The sequence below is a fragment of the Topomyia yanbarensis genome, chromosome 3 (genome assembly GCF_030247195.1).
Source record: "Topomyia yanbarensis strain Yona2022 chromosome 3, ASM3024719v1, whole genome shotgun sequence".
NCBI classification, from domain to species: Eukaryota; Metazoa; Arthropoda; class Insecta; order Diptera; family Culicidae; genus Topomyia; species Topomyia yanbarensis.
This window is the reverse complement of record NC_080672.1, coordinates 118,342,592-118,357,261: the sequence shown is the minus strand read 5'-3', so window position 1 is coordinate 118,357,261 and position 14,670 is coordinate 118,342,592. Positions and strand designations below refer to the sequence as shown.

Genomic DNA, 14,670 nt, shown 5'->3' with positions numbered 1-14,670 from the left:
AGTAATAAGTCCAGCCAATTCAACTCCGAGCACATCTCGTGATCCCAGTGCATACCGAACTTTCAGTTTACCAATGCTTAACAATGGAAAACAGTATTTCGACTTTTCCCCGGAATATTGCCGATTTGAAGTCGAGAAAGGCAGCCAGAAAAAATGCCTCTAATAACATAAGCGTCAGTAGCTTTGAAATATGCCAAACGCAAGTGAAATTGTATTAATTGTGATTCTGACTTGGTGGAGGAATCAGTAGCGACTGGCTCAAATGGCACGTTCCTTATGTTGATCGGCGATTTGTGGCTTGTCATGATTTTTCTTTTCATCATTTCCCTGATGGAAAGGATTGGGGAAGTGGTAAGGTAAGGGATAAGGAAATTAATGATACAGAGAACATAGACAATATGGAAGTATCCTTCTCTCCCAAGGGAACAAAAAACACTTTTCGATGTGCGGATATATCAACACCGCCGAGGAGATATTGAGATAACATAACCACAACACCCCCCAAATGATATTGTCGTTCAAATTCGGTTTAATCCAATTTTGGTTTATAAAAATTCGCCATGACTTGTTGAGGGCCATAGTTCAGCAGGGTTATCGCCAGAAACTCCAGAGATCGGTTGTCGATATTGCAAAACTACTGCTGTATTTTCTTTGAAATCGACTTAGTTCTCAGAATTTGCCTGCAAACAAGGATTTTGAGAAACTAGTCTCATCAAAACATTAGAGCTCCTGAATTATTCCGTAGACTTCCACGGAATGAAGAGGAATACCTTATTCTAGTGAATGCTATACGGTTCGACAATAAAACGAAAGTCCCCTGCCATCCTCTTATCTTCTCCAATTTCTGCTTCATCCAGGTACAGATTTGTACGTTAACCGGAGAGAACCAAACAATGCCATACCTTAGGCTAAACCCACTGAAATGAACTGGGAATAAAAGAGTTAGGAGAGATTGAAAGGAGATATCCTAGAAGATCCTTTAACAGAGCATCCTTCAGCACAATCGAAAAGTGACCTTTCTCCAATCTCGCTTGCACTCGATAAGTATTGAGACTCAAAGACTCTATACCACCCAGCCAGCCTTTCTGATGGTAACAACTGAATAATACGTGTTTATATCCAACTAAAAAAGTCGCACAAAATGCACAAAATCGGCATACGCGGACCAAACTGGAGGCAATATACGGACATAGCTATTGAAATTTACGATTTCTGACAACAATATGAACGTTAAGCGCGACAATTTCTAGTATGAAAACGATTCTAGAGAATGTATTTACGATTGGATATGCGAAACAATCTCAGATTATTTACGATATGCATAACTAGTACACGAATCCGGAACACTATATACGATTAACTCTGATCCGTCGGTAAAGAAGATCTAATTATAAAAACAGTAACCGAGCACATGAATCATCTCCAGTATAATAAAATACGTAGTAAAAAGCGTGGTTTGGGAGAAAAAACGAATTGCTGATTGTGAACCGATTTGCCAAATCCAACTCATATTAAGATGGGATTCGAACATGCGACAATTGGAGAGGCGTAGAACAGAACTTACTACACAGAACTATTTCAATTATTACAAATGTGACAATGTTTCGTAATCATATCTTATCTTCAAGTAGAGAAACCTTATTCCGATAAACATTCGCTATATATGCAGCAATTTCATTTCAAAGATATGGGATAAGTCGTAAGTAAATTCTCTAAATTAATTTTCTTATATGTTGTGATATATTAAGTCGTATCTCACTTTTTGAAGTCATTGTGATGTATATTGAAGTCGTACATATTTTTATATTGCTAACTGACTATTCCCACTCATTGGAACGACTACAATGACTTTATGAAGTTATTAATCTGACAATGATCGAAGTAAAATACGATCAAATGTGAGCAAAAATACGATTATTAAAAATTTAAGGATTTATAGTTATATGTCTATAGCTTGTCAGTGCTCTACGAACAACTCCGATTGAACACGATTTAGTTGGTACATTAATGAGATTCTGAACCAAATGTCGTATTTAAATCATGTTTCTAGTAATATGCGATTACAAATTAATTTCTGCAGACTAAATTGGACTATCGTAACGATTTTGACTCTTTGTAGACATCATTACGAGTCTTTTTCTACATTGTTATAGGGTTTGTGGTTTGCTGGGCATGAGCCGAAGTATTGTCGAAGAGAGCACCTCTGCGGATGTGCTTCTTTTCTTTGGTTTTGATCAAATTTTGATCCCATTTTGAAGAAATTAGAAGGAGCACGCTTCTCGCAACAACTAGTATTCACATCTGATGTTGTGAGAGAGAGAGAGAAGTGACTCAATTTTCTATTCTTCGAATATCCGAAAAGGATCTACACATATCGACGATTTAATCAAAAAGAGTGGGAATTTAAATCTAGCAAAGTCCCTACAATTAAATTAAATTTTTGCCTTTCTCATATATAAAGGTTATGCAATCGCTCTAAAAATCGTCAACCTAATCCCGGCCCGGAGGGCCGAATGTCATAAGCCATTCGACTCAGCTCGTCGAGATCGGAAAATATCTGTGTGTATGTATGTGTGTGTGTGTGTGTGTGGGAAAAAATATCACCTCTGTTTCTCAGAGATGGCTGGACCGATTTGCATAAACTTAATCTCAAATGAAAGGTACAACCTTCCCATCGGCTGCTATTGAATTTTTTGTTGATTGGAATTATGGTTCCGGAGTTACGGATTGAAGAGTGCGACCACGCAGCAAATTCCCATATAAACTGAAATGGAAAAGTAGGGGGGAGTAAAGGTAATTTCAAAATCGAATTTGTATTTTGGATGCCAAATGACTTTTAAATGCATGAAACGTTGAAATTTGATGTAATCTCGAAAAAAAAATTATACGAAAATTGACTTTTTTAACTTTGGCACATTTTTGCCTTCTCATATAGAAAGGTCAACCTAATTCCGGCTTGTATAGGCTTAGGTAGAAGTGTTCAGTAAGGAGTTGCTACTTTAAAATTATAACTAGTTTAAAATTTCTTAACGGATCTTCCTCCTTGATTTGCCGCTGGTTTCAAGCGATGTTTCAGTGTCGACACATAGTATCTCAAAATCGTGGCTGTCGATCCATTGTATGTACTATGTGCAAATCGTACTGAATATGTAATACACTGAAACCTCCATTTACGAACTCTTTTTTACGTAATATTCGATTTACGTAACTTTTTTTACGAACTAAATTCGAAATAACGAACTCTTTTTGAAAAGTTTGAGTTCGTACATTACAGCATGAAGTTATATACTTATGTATTCTTCGTTAATTGTTACTAATATAAGTTGGGTATTTTCGAAATAGGATTGACGAGTGCATGACGGAAATCGATGTCTTGAGCCATTTTGGAATCCAAGATGGCGACTTCCGGTTTAGATAAATTCTCTATAACCTCAACAATATTAGTATTTTCGGAGTGGGATTGATTGGTTTAGATAAATTCTCTATAACCTCCATTTTCCAAAAATACCCATATTGTTAGGGTTACCGAGAATATTGCTCAACCGGAAGTCGCCATCTTGGATTTCAAAATTGTCCATTTTCAGCATCTACTTGTCAAGCCCGTTCCAAAAATACCTATATTGCAAGGGTTATCGAGAATATTGCTCAACCAACGAATATTAATAAGAATGTGAAGCAAAATTCTTTTACGAAATAAATCCCAAATAACGAACACTTGTTTTAGGAACTAATTCAATTTACGAACCCCGGTTTGGTTCGTAAATGGAGGTTTCAGTGTATACATTTGCACCATTGTATTAAACATAATGAGCCATGGAATCGTAGTTTGGACAAATAAGAAAGGCACAATTGCACCACTAGTAGCGGTAAGCTTGAAACTAGTTGGATTTTAGGCCTGAGTTTAGTCCGGTCTAAGACGTTAGTACCTGTCATTGCAGAAATGGCTGCATTCTGAAGCCAAACGAAAACAGTGTAAAAGGCCGCCATGTTTCTCTTGCATACCTCTCAATAATTTGAATCAACTTTTTGACCTTTATGTACAATATTATGGCCCATGTTGAACACAAACCATATGAGGGCAAGTAAGCAAGTTGTATCCCGTATAAAAAATAGGTTCAATCGAGTTTTAAATGTCATTTTTTATATTCTTTATAGTTCTATCTATAAGGAGCTACACGCTCATTTCCAAACGCCACGCCGAAGAGTAGGTCGGTGTTAAGTCAGACCGGACTAAGTCGCAAAACATCAAAAAATGAGATAATGATAGCTCTGGATAAAGAATAACATCAGCTACATTCGACTTTTGCCAGATTTAAAATATGTAACAATAAGCAAGAATTATGGCAAAAATAAATTTCCCATCATAATGAAAAGGATGCTGCGATTGAAACTTTAAACTCGTTTTTCTCGATATCAATATTTTGTCACTTAGTCCGGTATGACTTCACACCGACCAGTTATAGTGCAGGTTAGCAGAAGTCGAATAATTTTGAAACTAACCGTCGAACGAAATTGTATAAGTTGCAGAGTTGCATTAAAAAAACCTGTTTTCGTTTGTTAGTTTACTTATGGCTAACAAAATGAATGAAGCTGTTTAATTTGCCCACAATTTTTTAGTTACTTTAACAGGAGGAATCAAAAGAAATGGAACAAAATAAGCAAAACCAAGCAAGTGGAAGTTGATTTATATTTTTACTGCATTCGAAAGAGTTCACAACTAAGATTAAATAAAAGATTGTAAATAAAGCCATGTCATGCAACCTAAGTAACACTTTTAAATATGACGATAAACAATCCGCTACAAATATTCTCATATTGATCGTTATTCAAATGATATCGAAGCTTGCTTATATTGTTTCACTATTTATATTTTTCCATCAGATCTTGGACGATTAGCATTTTCACTGTAGAACGAATTGTCGTTTAATTCTTAGTGATAGAACAGATATGCAGAAGGTATGAAAGAGTTGTGAAAGTTAAGACTGGACAGGCTTGACCAAATTACGCAAAAAGTTGAATACGAAAGAATCGTCTAAATCGTGTCGGAACTTAAAGGGGTTGTATAAGGTATTATCGGTAAAAATTGTAATTTTTAATTTTTTTCTCGATACAAAGATTGTTCGTCTATTCAGTCAGGTGCCACGTCGAAAACTGGTTTATAGCGGTGTACATCATAACTCAAAATCTACACTCAAAACGTACCCGGTAAGATTTACTTACATTAATGCAATAAATACGAGCTAAAACTGCAAGCGTTCTGGTAATGTGCAAAAATTGTAAGAAGCTTCCTTGAATGTAATGCAAGAACCAGGAAAAACGAATTTTGCCAATTTATTAGCGATGTATGTGATGTATGGTGATAAATATGCTTTAGATAAAAAAGACTGCTGGCATTGAAAAACGAGCCCTGCACGAACAGATCACTAACTAATACTTTATCCATCCAACCATGCTATAAGTTAGTTATAAGTGGATAAAAGTCATATATAAACATTTGGATGATTTCACGATTAATGAAAAAAGTAAAGGACGCAACCAGAGATTCGATCTCATGCCCTTGCGCATCGTAGCACCGACTATGAGCACTAATCTGTTCTTGCACATAAAACAGAGCGGTAAAACTCGTACAATCAACACCAGAGGCGACGCGTCGGTACGTTCAACCTGTTCATTGAACAGGTAAGCCAAATCTGACCAGCCGAAACTCATTTGAGTTCAAATTGACTGCAATAGCACGCAAAATATTTTAAATTAAGGAAAAAAATATTTTAAACATGTAAGTTCCACATTCAAATTCGAACGATAAACTAATCTTGTATCTCCAATAGAATTTCGCAAATTTTTCGTCTTCATGGTTTCGCCTGTTCAACCTCAAACATGCATGCATCTCATACTCTCACTGCACGCTTTTGATGGAGCAGCTGCTTGAACGACGGCGGGAACAGCAGCGTGAGTGTCATGGGCGACGGCTTTTTTATTCTCTTTTGCACCGGTTCAAATCAAATATTGAACCAGCGTGCATTGTAGCGATATGCTCTTCGGAGCACTGTGTGCTAAACGAGAGCGCTTTATAACTTACGAGTACGTTTCGCAGTTGTGCCGTACATTCACTGCTGACAGTCGAACGCTTGGTTTTCATGGGTAGGCTAACTGGATGTTTTTGCCCTTGGGGACTTACTAGCTATAAGCGCATATGTATTTGGGTGATTCAACGATAATAATGAACCATTTATTTTTGCTTAGTAGAAATTTTTTGTTGTTTGCGTTGCGTTGCGTTGTGACGATGATTTTGACAGTCAAACACATTGACTTCATCATGTTTGACTGCTGATTATCTAATAAGAGTTGCTTAGGAAATGGTAATCCGACCCATATTGAAACCTCAACAGCATGATAGCCACCAGTTCTGGCCGACCCCATCTCCATCGTTCACGGGGAAGGATAATGATGCTTCGCCTACTTAATGGAAGGTCGACAATTCATCCGACACTTCTATAGGTGTTGCGGAGTTGATGGTTTGGAAGGGTTTAAGGTCAAGGATTCGCTCCAATCAGGCGATGCGATGTGCGAAGCAACGTAGTACAGGTTTATTATGTAGTTGTTCAGTTAGTCTTTGAGTACACGATCACTCGAAAAAAAAAACGATCTCATTTAGTTTTTGAGGTTTTTTTTAAACTATGGATTCATTGAATTGCATATGGAACATTTGAATTTCTATTCTATTTAGTAGAATTAATGGATGATTTTAAACAGGTTGATAAACGTATGAATCTATGTTATACAGAAGGAAAAATAATTCTCGCTGTAAAAAATAAGATTCTACATTGCACGCAGTGATGTACCAAATCGGGTTTTTATAATTTTGGGGAAAAACCCAAGGTTTTTTCCCGGTTAAAACGGTTTTTTCGGGGGAAGATTGGGTTATTTGCATTTTTTGATGTTTTGGTAATTGAACATTAATATATTGTTATCCAAACATTTTTATTTTATTTATGAGCATTATTGTCATAAAGTTTTGCATGTATATGAATTCTGAATGGTTTTCCTCGACTGAATCATTGTTATAGCGGTGATCCAACATTTTTTACAAATATTGTGGTTAAATAAGTGATAAAACTTTTCAATGTTTGGGCTAAGTCGATTGTGCTTCTTACTGTGAATCCACCTAAACGAACTAAACATTTTTTCTACTGTTGCTGATGTAGCTGATAACGAAAAAAATCGGATTGTGATTTGTGAGAGTTCTGATTACGGTTCATACTAATGACGTATGTCAAGGCCACTCGCATTCTGCATATGACTCACTTTTCACCGAACTAAATAGGTATTTTCTAAATTTTGTGTGAATATCTACCTCATTTCGCTAAAAGTATAGCAACCCCTAAAATGAGTAACAAGCAGAATAAAAGTAGTTTGGGCACAGAAAATGCTTCGTAAAACCCGTATTAAATATATTAGAATGTGAAAATTGAATTTAAACTTCAAGTTTCAAAATTGGACAGGAGCTTTTCGATTATGTCCTACAGAATAAAAACCGTAAAAAAGTATATCCGGTTCTGGCAAAGGACTTTTCTTTATCCAACTCTTGAATGTAACGTTGTACGGAATTTCCTCTGAACGAATTATACTGGAGGTTCATCCTTGCCGACTTTTTCGGGTGAGAATATTCTAAGCGATTGTCATGCTCAAGGATCTCTGTCCGATTTTTACGCTTGATGTTTATATTCGATTTTTACATGCTAAGATATCTGGAGTGGATTCTACAAAGTATGTATTATCCTTGCGACTTTTATTTTCGGTCTCTCAAATGTAAATGCAAGATTCTTTAACCCTCCGGAAGCCGCGCTTATAGCCCACTGAATGAGCAGCCGCTGGTGCCCTAAGACGATTTCGCTAGATTTTCAGAGCAGCGTGCACTCAGTGCACTAGCGCGACTGCCGAAAGATTAAAAAAATTAATTAACATTATACATTCGATAAAACGAAAAAAACCATATTTCGTCCGGGTTAAAATGATTTGGGAAAAAACCCAGTTAAAATCCAAAAATAAAAACCCGGGAAGATGGAATTTTTCCCATCGGTACATCACTGATTGCACGTGAATTCGAATCATAGCATGATTTATTAATGCAAAAATCGAAAATGAAAAAGCACTTTTTTCCATACCGCGTGTTAGATATTCATAAAAATCAATCAGCTTATGTAGAATGTTGTTACAGTACTGCTGATTGATTTTTATGAAGATCTTACGCACGGCAGAGATGCCAGATTTGCAGACAAGTCTGCAAATTCTCAGACTTTTAATTTAAGCTGCAGATTTCTTCAATGACGCAGATATTTGCAGATTTTTTAGTTTGGTTGCAGATATTTATAGATTTTTGAATGTAAAGGCTTTTGGTTACACTAGCTTTCCTGACATTTTTGTTCTTCCCAGACTTTTAAAATTATTATTGCAGACATTTGAAAAAAGTACCTGGCATCTCTGACGCACGGTATGGAAAAAAACTGCTTTTTCGTTTTCGATTTTTGCGCTTTCTCTGTTCAACCTTAATATTCAGTAACGTCTTTAAACATGGTTGTGTTGTTTAAATTTAAGTTGAGAAATCTTTTTCACTACCAAGAAGTGATTGCTTACAAGGATATGCTATATTTTTCCTTTTTTCTGCGTAACTCTCCCGAATTAGATATCGCACAAGACGTTTGTTTGACAATTCAGCGGTGGGTTTTGACAACAAAGTTGTTTTGCTCATCTTTTATTGATCATATTTGTTAGATGTTAGATCCACCCGACGATTTTGAGAGACATTGAACAGGTTGACTGTGGAGCCACGCGTCGCCTCTGATCAGCACATCCGCCATTCGACGCTGTCTCGTGTATAATGAACAAGCAACAATACTGTGTTTGATGATGTTGGTGAGAAATGAATAAAAAGCATACAGTAAATAAAAACTCGACGTGCGTTGCTATACCAACCAGCATAGGCACGTGAATCTGGTGGCAATCCTTTGACAGTTGGATTGAAGAAACGTATGTAGGCATAGCAAGAGATGCCGTGTTTTTATTAGAGTTACTATATTAACAGTTAGGCGGACACAAAAGCCGGAAAACTGGCAGCCCTTATTTCAGGAAAAAAAACACTGGCATCCCATGTAACTGTTCAAGCTTTAGCCTAATAATTTCATTGTCGTCGTAAGTAAGAACTTTACATGCACGAATAGAAAAATCAATTCGAAGATCCGATGATATGATTTCATACTTGTGCGAATATCTCTTCTTGTTACAGAAAAAATGGTTCTTTTTGTTTCTCTACACTCGATAACACAAGATAAGAGTAAAATAAATATGACCATAATCACAATACCTTTTCCATAAACATCCAAAGAGAACATGTTGTGTGACGTAATACTCGATTCGCTCCGGTATTTGACATGTTCAACTGGCTCCGCTCAGTTTCTCCGCCTAACTATGAATATAGTAACTATAGTTTTTATGTGCTTGCAAAAACTTCAAGCGGCTTAAACTGCAAAATTGCAAGCGATGCTAACATTATTTGCAAGTGATTGTCGCTTGCAATTATTGCAAGAGATTTTTGTATTGGGTGTGCGTCTGCCAAATTATATATGCATGGTTAGTGGAATAGTTGGGTAGGATGGTATAATAAGCCCTACCAGGCTGAAATGTCAGATTTCTATTTCATGGTCCACATAATTATCCGAAGCAAATAAACAATTGTATTTGGCATTTTTAATACGCTGCTGAACAACAACTAATATAAATGTTTCAAAAGAGATAAGCTTTCACTATTTTTCTACATGCATTTGATCTAATTTGAAATAATCAGATTTGTTTGAACTGTCTGACTACTAAATATTATGTTAGAGAAGCTCTCTCAGTCCATGGAATGGCTAGCGACTAACAATAGAAATACTACCAAAATAGCAAAATAACGTTTTAACCAAATATGGATTGTTTTAAAAATAGAAATACACCAGACTATTAAATGGCATCAACAGTGAATTTTCAATTAACCTCATTAATGCACATGGCAGCATCATGTTACCGGAAGAAGACAAAATTAAGCAAAAAATTGTCATGCTCCTCTTGCGCGTACTTCGTTATTTTCAATCCTCTCTTCTGCTTTCTTCTGGATAAATATGACTCTATTTGCTCACAATAAAGATGACAACAAATAAGCCAGTTTATCAGGTAGAAAAGACAAGCACCGTCAAACTATATCTACCCGGATTTTCGATTTCCTCGTTCTTTCTTTCTCTCTACACGCTTGATTCCAATTGCACATCAAAAGAGTGCTGTAGAGCACGTTTGTATAAATCAAATCGCATATTCAGAGCAAAGTTGTTTTTGCGAATTAGAAACAGAACTGCAATAAGAATTGTTTTGATTCTTTTCTTTTTGCATATCGCTATGAGAACATTTGTTAGCAAATAAAATCGTTCCAATCTGCATTGATGCATTACAGAAATATATCTATAATTTTTATTTTCCACAGCGCAAAAAAAATAAATATAACGCTTGTGAATATAAAATTATCCTTCTGCCAAAGTTTAATTTTTTGTTTAACCTCGCTGAAAAAAAGTGTACAATTTGAATTCGCAGAGTGTGATCTAACCTTTATTTATAATTGATATTTATTCGAAACTTGTGAAAACTGACTTGAAACTAATATAAATATTCCTCCCCACGTCACAGTTCATTTTAAATTCAAATTGAAATATTTAAACCAATTCTTTAATCAAAGCATAACATAACTATCATGGTACCAGTTACAACCGATGGTTCAACCACCTTAAACTCGACGAGCGCGAATTCAAACTGAATGAAAACATACATATGTATACCAATGCAAATGCTGTACATCATCGACCAACTTTCAACTATCCATCACGTTGAAGTTCTAAGTTCAGAAACATATAGGCTATAAGCTGACAAAATTGTTCTCACACGCTTTGGAACGAGACATATGACGTAGAAAAGCTATTTTACTGCAAGAAAATATCGGAATGAAAAATATTTCGCCATGTTGTCTAATTTACTCTTTTTCTTTAACATTAATTTATTGTTTTGACATTGTCATGTATCTCATATCAGAACGCAGCCATATAAATAACAGCTTCGATAGGTTAAAGCTTACCAAATATTTTAGGCCGGTTTAAAAGTTATTCCGATTTAAAAACATTTGGTACCCCTTTTAGCTTACGGCTATTAGGGTACCGACAACCGACCACATTCTTGCAAATGGCAAAAAAAGATTACTTTACTAAGTTGTTAGTAATTTTTTTCATTTTGACTAAAATCTTCCACCGGTTATTAGCTATCCATTGGTATGCTTATGTACCTATATTGTGCAAATGAAGCAACAAACAAAAATGTGCCGACAACTGACTACATTCCCCTATATTGTTGGGCGCATTTTTTCAAAAATTTTGGTGAAAGTGTCATGGTTCTACACTGAAAGTTGACCGAGTTGTTCTTAGTAGCAAATTTAAGCACATAGATGGAAAGCGCAACGAAGGTTTATTAGTTACGTTCATTGGGTTCCACGTGATTCACTTCCACTCAGTCTATCCTACTTTTATTCTGCTAATACATACTACAAAGCCTATTTATGAATCAATAAACTGTCACTCAAAAAACCGTTACAAAAAGCGCTTTTAAGTCCATATAAAAATATGTTCGATTCTTGTATATTTATTGCTTCGATACAAGAATAAGACTACTGCATTCCCTGAATTTATATGTGTACTTTAGTAAAGTTACAGTAATAGCAAAATAAAACTATAAAGCTTTTTCTATATATAAAATGTGACTATATTATCTAAAACTTGATTTTTCTTCACCGGTTTGGGTTTTTTACCTCGCACTATCGAAAAGTTTTTACAATTTTTCAAGGTTGAGATTGTCCTACATTGATTTAAAAGAGTTCCAGCTATTAGTTCAGTTTTCGGTCGCTTTCTATCTTCTTTCTTCAGATGTTAATGAATGTAGGTGCCCGTGACTTTTTTATTATCTCGAGGCTAAATCACAACACTCTACACCCAACTCTGTTGAATTTGAATACGAATATTCCAGATGATTCGATGGTAAAACAAATCGCTGCTATTATCAAATGAGGAGCGTTATTGGTGTCGTTTAGATTTGTTTGCAGTCATACGATTTAAATCCTTTATGTAAAATTATGAACTATTTTGGTTTGCGGATTTTGAAACAATTCCCTATTTCACACGGTACAAAATTAATAATATTAAAAGATGATGAATAGTTGTAATAATTTGAAATGATTCGTCAGTACCCGATTCTCATAATTTCGGAAACTGCTCAACCAAACCATACCCTTGAGAAAGAAGTTTCAACAACATCGTACAAAGGTTCTACATTTGTCCAACGTTGATAGGTCGTCCAACGGACCATGTCGAACGACTTTAAAAAAAGCACTTCTTTCTCAGCGAGTACACACTAATAGCTCTTAATGTATCAGCACTTTCAAAGCAGATTTAAGCATTATGTTACATTATTTCACACGATAAGTGCCAAATATTTCTCTTAAACTGCTTGCTGTTTGACCCATTAAGCCACCAACCATAACATAGCATCTCACGACCTCTCGGAAACCTAACCTTTAATCTTAAACCCACGATAGACAAATGGCATGCCAAGTGGTACCATTTCACCATTTATACGTGTTTCTTGTCTCAGAACAACATTGTCATTCGCATAAATCGCACTTCCTCGTTCTCGTACCGTTCATCGGTGCAGCCCACTTACAATTACGACCCTCCGACAGAGCAGTGACATAATTTACCACTGTTCACGACGACCAAGCAACCACCCATGATCTGTATCCCCGCGAAGATTCGGGAGCGCACAAGATTGACAGTCTCGATCTCGAACGGCAACTGCAAGACAGCACGAGAATAAAAACATTCTCAAGTATATGTATGTACTCTCGCGTACTATATACGAGATTTAATATTTTGATAAACACTCACTCGCTCACTCCAACTGCATCTTTAATTTCCGCTTACAATTTGTTTTTCAGCATGTCAAATACTTCTTTCACATGCTCTGCCACTTGGAACAATCGAATTGATTTAAATCCTTTCGCCTATAGGTTGTGATTTACTGTCGTTTCGTTTCGGGGTTTCTTCTTCGCCTCACATCCACAACAATTCGTTACGCCGCTGGCCAATCACACTAAACTTTTACTGCATCGTGAAATTTGTTAAACATAATATTTGCATAACAATACCCGTAAAAGCCTATTAAGCACTCACTCACGCCGGGGATTTTCTGTGTCGGCCGCAGAATAGGTTTCATTCTTCTACACACTTCCACCCACGACTTCCATTCTTTCCGGTGCCGTTCCGATGGCCACCAGCATAAATATGTTTTGGTTGACACACATTCGAGCGCAGTTCACTTTTGATGTTAGAGTGATAATAAAATTCAATTTTCTGATGTACCCAACAGCAAACTCTATTTCTGACTTGCTTTCACTCGTGCGAGCACTGTCACAGAATCACATTTGTTAAATTAACCTTCATCCACTCGACGAATAACGAACGAACCAAAATTTCGTTTTCCACATTGGTTTCTTTTCGTGTTTTTCTTGTTGGCCGTATTTTTTCCGCAGAACCAATTTTCCACCTATTCACACAAAGGTTTTTCCCTGCTATTCAGCCAAAAATACCGCAACTTCGATCAGCACTACCGGCTCACGTTTCAGGTTCCACGAGCATGTTTACCTACAATCACAATCAACAAATCACTTCACTTCTGCTTCTGCTTCTTGGACACTATCACATTTCACCGAAATCCGAATTATCTCTATCGTCGGCGGAAGACAAGCACTTCAAAACTGACGTCTCGACTGAAAAGCGTCACTCTTCCGAGTTCCTTTCCACCGAATTCGCTGCCAACTGGGTTACTTCAATCCCTCTCGGTACCGGTAGAGGAACGACGATATCTAGTTTCAGCCAAAGTTCGTCCTCTTAGGCAATCGATTTTCCCGAGTTGTGCTGAAATTTACGTATCCATCGTCAACACGAGGTGCGTTAAACTGACGGGTGTGGAAAGTGGTAGCATAAAACTTCCCGGGAAAACAGGCGCGCGTTTAGCCCGATGGCAACCACACTACTGACTGCACGATCGTCAAATTACGATGCTACGGAGCGGTTCACGAACCAATCGATTGCACAGATTGCTCCTGCAGCGAAGCGGCAGTGTTCGGAATGTCATGCGACATGCCGTGAAACAACTCACACGCGACATGTCGCCGCGCCGGAAGCATCACTCGAGTAGCTCACTTCTCGCAGTTTCGAGTTTGGTGCATCCTTTATGCTCTCCAGTTCTCTGTCGTTCGTTTGGCTCGTGCAGTTCGTTTCGTGGAGTGTGATTGGCGTGCGGTATGCTCACAGCGGGACTCTCTCGATAATGGCATATTTATGCTGCCGTTATGATGCCTTCCGCACGTTCCGCTTCCACCAGCGTTCCGTTGGAAACATGCCTTTGCATGTCTGAGTAGCCCGTTAGGGTGGTATGCAGTGAGGCATCAAATTTGTCCATCGTCTGATAAGTGTGGGTGACACCCACTGAGTGTACCTCGACCCATAATTTTAAGGATTTCGATGGCGGAAATTTCGAGCAGTGTGA

General features: G+C 37.0%; 1 protein-coding gene across 2 annotated transcripts in view; it reads right to left on the bottom strand.

Annotated features, from left to right (window-relative positions):
• The window catches only part of LOC131693432 (leucine-rich repeat neuronal protein 3-like), a 441,590-nt gene extending 427,446 nt beyond the window's left edge, over nt 1–14,144 (bottom strand). For both annotated transcript variants that reach the window (XM_058981234.1, XM_058981235.1), the window contains exon 1: nt 13,008–14,144. The gene's annotated coding sequence lies outside the window, so the exon portion shown is untranslated. The remainder of the gene's footprint in view (nt 1–13,007) is intronic.
• Nucleotides 14,145–14,670: the final 526 nt, after the last annotated feature.